Genomic DNA, 7,287 nt, shown 5'->3' on the forward strand with positions numbered 1-7,287 from the left:
CAATGCTATTTATTATCCAATATAGATTTTCCTTTTTTCTCTAAGTGCTAAAAGAGAATAAAAGTCCATGGATAAAAAATGTGTTCACTTTTTGTTGGTTTACATTGAAGAGTTTTTTGTTTGGAAAATATGCTAAAACCCATTTACAGATTTAAACTGAAAGTAATATAAGCCTAATAAATCACTTTTAAAGTATAATTATTACATATCAATGAAAAATTAATTTTAAAATAATAAGTTCTTGCCTACTAACCAAAGCTCTAGCCAGGAGATACTGGTAAAAATGATAAAGAGGTGATTATATTTATTCTACTTTTTCATAACCATAACAGTATGGGTTATGTATTCATCTCAAATCTTTAGAAAACTTATGGTGAATTTCAAGCAGATTAACATATATATATATATATATATTAATATATAAATGAATATGCAGTTGACTCTAAAATAACTTAGGTTTGAAATGCACGGGTCCACTGATATGTGATTTTTCAAAATCATAAGTGCTACAGTACCACACAATCTGTAGTGGTTTGTATACATGTATGTGGTACCACAGATGCAGAGGAATTGCATATATGAAGGGCTGACTATAAGTTATACACACAGATTTTCAACTGTGAGGAGGGTCAGTTCCTCTAACCTCTACATGACTCTTGAACAAGAGTCAACCATATTAAATGAACCAATTAATAAATACATGAAATACAGATAGATGGTCTCAAAGAATGAGAACAAAAGATAAGTGAAAAACAAGAGATTACATATCCTTAAGACTATCTTAAAAAAAAAAAAATAGATCTCTAAGTGTGATCACTGGAACAATAGTGTAAGTACCAATTGGAAAACTGCTAGGAATGCAAATTCTTGGGATCCTCATCAAATCTGCTGAATCTAGAACTCCAAGTTTGTGAATCTATAAACTGTGTTTTAACATGTGTTCAGGGGTTTGTGGTGCATGGTAAAGCTTAAGAAGCATTTTCCTAAGATCACCATCTGTGGATCCTAATATTCCTTATATGAAGTAGAATTCCTGATTCCTCATGAAAATCCTGTCTTTGCAGAAACTTTAAATCTCCATTTTCCTCTATCACGTCTTTGTGCCTTTCTGACATCAGTCATCATGCTTGTATCCAACTCATTAACAGCTGAATATCCCTAATAAATTACCTACAGACATGAAGCTTGATCTCACTTTATACCCACAGCCACACTAAGGTCAAGTGGGCTTTTAGTGCTGCTTCAAGATCTTATATCATAACCCAGACAATTCACTCTTCTATTCGCCTAGACCATCCCATGCCTTCTCTTCATTCCACTCCAGACCTCTTCTCTTAATCTCATTCAAATTGGATAATCATGCTTCCTATTTATGGGGAAAACAGAAAATATCAGAATAGTATTTGCACTTGAGAGACCATAATTTTTAACAACTTGCATCCTGCTCATTTACTCTGCTGTCTCTACTGTTCCAGTGAAAGTTCTAGGTGTGCCTCTATTAAGGAAGGAGTCACATCTCGTATCTCATCAAGGACAGAAGAACTAAAAAAAAAAAAAAGCAACCCTTTCTTGCATCATTTTATTTTCCTCTTTACAGAGCATTTTATAAGCATATAAACACCTTTTTTTTCCCATTAAATAAGTCCTCTCTTCACCCATAAGATTTGTTACTACTTCCTCAAATCTTTTCTCTGTTTTCTGCTCCAGTCACATTATCTCTTTTTTTTTTTTCTAATTTTATTTTATTTTTAAACTTTACATAATTGTATTAGTTTTGCCAAATATCAAAATGAATCCGCCACAGGTATACATGTGTTCCCCATCCCGAACCCTCCTCCCTCCTCCCTCCCCATACCATCCCTCTGGGTCATCCCAGTGCACCAGCCCCAAGCATCCAGCATCGTGCATCGAACCTGGACTGGCAACTCATTTCCTACATGATATTTTACATGTTTCATTGCCATTCTCCCAAATCTTCCCACCCTCTCCCTCTCCCACAGAGTCCATAAGACTGTTCTATACATCAGTGTCTCTTTTGCTGTCTCGTACACCAGGTTATTGTTACCATCTTTCTAAATTCCATATATATGCGTTAGTATACTGTATTGGTGTTTTTCCTTCTGGCTTACTTCACTCTGTATAATAGGCTCCAGTTTCATCCACCTCATTAGAACTGATTCAAATGTATTCTTTTTAATGGCTGAGTAATACTCCATTGTATATATGTACCACAGCTTTCTTATCCATTCATCTGCTGATGGACATCTAGGTTGCTTCCATGTCTTGGCTATTATAAACAGTGCTGCGATGAACATTGGGGTACACGTGTCTCTTTCCCTTCTGGTTTCCTCAGTGTGTATGCCCAGCAGTGGGGTTGCTGGATCATAAGGCAGTTCTATTTCCAGTTTTTTAAGGAATCTCCACATTATCTCTTTCATCGTTCCTCAAGTACTCCAGGGATGTGCCTGTGTGCTAAGCCACTTCACTTGTGCCTGACTCTTTGCAACTCTATGGACCATAGCGTGCCAGTCTCCTCTGTCCATGGGATTCTCCAGGTCAGAATACTGGAGTGGAACTTCAGATTGCAGTCAGAGAAGGCAGGAGCTGATTTGGACAAAGCTTCTCCGCTGACCTGATAAGACCCAGCTGCTGGCTCGGCCCCAGCTCTGGCCTCAGCTGTGACCCTACAAGGCGATGGCTAAGGTGTCAGTATTGAACACGGCGGTGCTGGAAAATCTGAGCCTTTTCCACAGCCCTTTCTGGTTGAGACATCAGCTTCGAGTGCAATGAGGCCCTGGCAGACTACCTGGAGTGGAAGAACGTTTATATTGGCTCAGCTGAGAGTGAATTTGATCAAATCCTAGACTCTGCTGGTTGGCCCTGTCCCGGCAGGGAGACACATGTTCATCTTTCAGGCAGATGCCCCCAACCCATCCCTCATCCTTGAGTCTGATAGCCTGGGAGTGACCATGGTCCTCATCACCTGCAGCTACCACAGACAGGAGTTCATCCGAGTCAGCTACAGCGTTGACAGTGGGTACCTTAGCAGCTAGCTGTGCGAGAACCCACCCCTGAAGTCACACTTCTCTCAGCTCCAGTGGAACATCTTGGCCTCAGATCCCCTGGTGAACTGCTTCTACATCAACTGGGACAACAACACAGACAGGTTGGAAGCCATAGAGAACCAGGACCCTGCCCTGGGCTGCTGTCTCCCCCTCAGCTGCACAGGTACCAAGGGCTTGGGTCTCCCTGGCTGCATAATGGGCCTCCTCCCTCAGAATTCCATGGACTTCATCTAGCTGTTGGACTCCAGGCCCTACCTGGGCCCAGCTTGGACCACAGCCAGTCTCCTGGCACATCTGGAGGGGACAGCCGGGCCTCCTGGAGAGTCTCTGGGAGGCCATGTGGAGGACTTTGGGGCCATGAGCTATCCAGACCAGTCAAAACTTGGCCCCCAGGAAGGAAGGGGCTTCTGGTCTCTTCTAGCCCTGGCCCAGAGGATCATCTCCCCTCTACTGCCCAGCCATGAAAGAAGCAAGTACTCAGTTCTTAATTCTTTCTGTCTTGTGTCCTTTCTGTCTTCCACACACACTATAAACCCCATCTGTGGGCCATTGTGCCACCGTCATCCAAGGAGTGCCATTAACCCCAAACTCTTCTAACAGACCACCCAGGCCTGCCTTAAGGCTTTCTTGGTTAATACATGGCAAGGCATTGACCCTGTTGGGCCAAAGTTTCTGACATTCACTTCCCTTCCCAACCATCTGAGCAGATCCACCCAGCTTTCTGGAGTCCCAGCCCAAGAGTCTTGGTAGAAGATGGACTCAGACACAATTTCTCATCCTTTTGCTGGGTGATTTTTAGGTCTTTTCAATTCAGTAGCCCTCTGGAAAACCCTATTTCCATAAAAGTGGTCTGCAGGATGCTGAGAAAAGATTGTTGACTCTCCTTTGGGTCACAACCACCTCCCAACTGGATCTGGCGTTCCCTGGAGGCTGCCCCTTGGAAACAATGGCACTTTGAAGGGGCCTGCTGTTATCAGTCTGTCTCAATATTGGTGTCAGGACCTCTCTGCTTCTGGCTGTGTTGATCTGAACTCTGCCAAAACCTCCTGTACTCAGGTCACAGTGCAGACCAGGGAAACAGTAGGGACCCTGAAAACCTTCCTCCCCTGCCATGCTCCCCACCCACATGCCCATCCCCTCACTGCTATGTGGATGCTGTTGTGATTGCAGTTTGTATATTAAAGTGTTTTTATATTAAGTGTTTGAAAGTGAAAGTGAGTTGCTCAATAGTGTCCAACTATTTGAGACCCCATGGATTGTAGCCTACCCAGCTCCTCAGTCCATGGGATTTTCCAGTCAAAAATACTGGAGTGGGTTGCAATTTCCTTCTTCAATAAAATGTTCGGTTGGTCTAAAAATAAAAAGCACTTCAACTAAACTCTTTTCTGCTTTAAAAAAAAAAAAAAAAGAATACTGGAGTGGGTTACCATGCCCTCCTCCTAAGAATATTTTCTCTGAGCAGTGTTCTTTGCCTGGAATTTTCTTTCCCCAAACATTTGCTTGGTTGACTCTCTCATCTCTTCAAGGAAGGCTTACTTTATCTGTTAGAACTACTAGAATAAACCTATTTAATAGTGTACCATCATTCTGAGTGCTAGTACTCCTGAATCTCTTATTTTTACAAATTTTCCTTGATTCTACAGCATGTAGCAGAAATAGATGCTTTTCTGGAACTCTCTACCTTTTTCCATGATCCAGTGGATGTTGGCAATTTGATCTCTGCTTCCTCTGCCTTTTCTAAAACTAGCTTGAACATCTGGAAGTTCATGGTTCATGTATTGCTGAAGCCTGGCTTGGAGAATTTTGAAAATTACTTTACTAGTGTAAGATGAGTGTAATTGTGCAGTAGTTTGAACATTCTTTGGCATTACCTTTCTTTGGAATTGGAATGAAAACTGACCTGTTTTAGTCCTGTGGCCACTACTGAGTTTTCCAAATTTGCTGGCATATTGAGTGCAGCACTTTCACAGCATCATATTTTAGAATTTGAAATAGCTGAACTGGAATTCCATTGCCTCCATTAGCTTTGTTCATAGTGATGCTTCCTAAGGCCTACCTGACTTCACATTCCAGGATATCTGGCTCCAGGTGAGTGGGAGTGATCACACCTTCGTGATTATCTAGGTTGTGAAAATCTTTTTTGTACGATTCTTCTGTATATTCTTGGCATCTTTTCTTAATATCTTCTGCTTCTGTTAGGTCCATACCATTTCTGTCCCTTATTGAGCCCATTTTGCATGAAATATTCCCTTGGTATCACTAATTTTCTTGAAGAGATATCTAGTCTTTCCCATTCTACTGTTTTCCTCTATTTCTTTCCATTGATTGCTGAGGAAGGCTTTCTTATCTCTCCTTGCTATTTTTTGGAACTCTGCATTCAAATAGGTGTGTATCTTTCCTTTTCTCCTTTACTTTTTGCTTCTCTTCTTTTCACAGCTATTTGTAAGGCTTCCTCAGACAGCCATTTTGCTTTTTTGCATTTCTTTTACTTGAGGATGATCTTGCTCCCTGTCTCCTATAGAAGTCACAAACCTCCATCCATAGTTCATGAGGCACTCTGTCCATCAGATCTAGTCCCTTAATTATTTTTCTCTATTTAAATCTATTTCCCCTAAATATGTTTCCAACATCTGCTGGATCATTGAAAAAGCAAGAGAGTTCCAGAAAAACATCTATTTCTGCTTTATTGACTATGCCAAAGCCTTCGACTGTATGGATCACAATACACTGTGGAAAATTCTGAAAGAGATGGGAATACCAGACTACCTGACCTGCCTCTTGAGAAACCTGTATACAGGTCAGGAAACAACAGTTAGAATTGGACATGGAACAACAGACTGGTTCCAAATAGGAAAAGGAGTATGTCAAGGCTGTATACTGTCACCCTGCTTATTTATCTTATATTCAGAGTACATCATTAGAAACGCTGGGCTGGAGGAAGCACAAGCTGGAATCAAGATTGCCGGGAAAAATATCAATAACCTCAGATATGCAGATGACACCACCCTTATGGCAGAAAGTGAAGAAGAACTAAAGAGCCTCTTGATGAAAGTGAAAGAAGAGAGTGAAAAAGTTGTCTTAAAGCTCAACATTCGGAAATCTAAAATCATGGCATCTGGTCCCATTACTTCATGGCAAATAGATGGGGAAACAGTGGAGATAGTGGCTGACTTTATTTTTCTGGGTTCCAAAATCACTGCGGATGGTGATTGAAGTCATGAAATTAAAAGATGCTTGCTCCTTGAAGGAAAGTTATGACCAACCTAGACAGCATATTAAAAAGCAGAGACATTACTTTATCAACAAAGGTCCATCTAGTCAAGGCTATGGTTTTTCCAGTGGTCATGTATGGATGTGAGAGTTGGACTATAAAGAAAGCTGAGCACCGAAGAATTGATGCTTTTGAACTGTGGTGTTGGAGAATACTCTTGAGAGTCCCTTGGACTGCAAGGAGATCCAACCAGTCCATCCTAAAGGAAATAAGTCCTGGGTGTTCATTGGAGGGGCTGATGTTGAAGCTGAAACTCTAATACTTTGGCCATCTGATAAGGAGAGCTGACTCATGTGAAAAGATCCTGATGCTGGGAAAGATTGAGGGCAGGAGGAGAAGAGGACAACAGAGGATGTGATGGTTGGAAGACATCACCGACACAATGGACATGGGTTTGGGTGAACTCTGGGAGTTGGTGATGGGCAGGGAGGCCTGGGGTGCTGTGGTTCATGGGGTCGCAAAGAGTCGGACACCACCGAACAACTGAACTGAAGTGAACTGAACAGCATGTAGCATGTTCTAAAACTAAGCAACTTGCTGCTGCTGCTGCTAAGTCGCTTCAGTTGTGTCCGACTTTGTGCGACCCATAGACGGTAGCCCACCAGGCTCCCCCGTCCCTGGGATTCTCCAGGCAAGAACACTGGAGTGGATTGCCATTTGCTTCTCCAGTGCATGGAAGTGAAAAGTGAAAGTGAAGTCGCTCAGTTGTGTCTGACTCTCAGCGACCCCATGGACTGCAGGCTACCAGGCTCCTCCATCCACGGGATTTTCCAGGCAAGAGTACCGGAGTGGGGCGCCATTGCCTTCTCTGAAGAAACTTACTCATCTATTATCCTATTAAAATATAAAATATAAGATCTGAGGTAGAAAAATCTGTTTTACTACTTAGCTATCTCATATCTTGAATAAGACTGAACTTTGCATGTTAAGTATTTGTTGAATAAATTCAGG

At 42.0% G+C, this 7,287-nt stretch overlaps 1 pseudogene; it reads left to right on the plus strand.

Annotated features, from left to right (window-relative positions):
* Positions 1–2,694: 2,694 nt before the first annotated feature.
* Positions 2,695–3,299, plus strand: LOC133228462 (histone chaperone ASF1B-like; annotated as a pseudogene).
* The last annotated feature ends 3,988 nt before the right edge of the window (positions 3,300–7,287 follow it).

Source organism: Bos javanicus, chromosome 17, assembly GCF_032452875.1.
Source record: "Bos javanicus breed banteng chromosome 17, ARS-OSU_banteng_1.0, whole genome shotgun sequence".
Classification (NCBI taxonomy): Eukaryota; Metazoa; Chordata; class Mammalia; order Artiodactyla; family Bovidae; genus Bos; species Bos javanicus.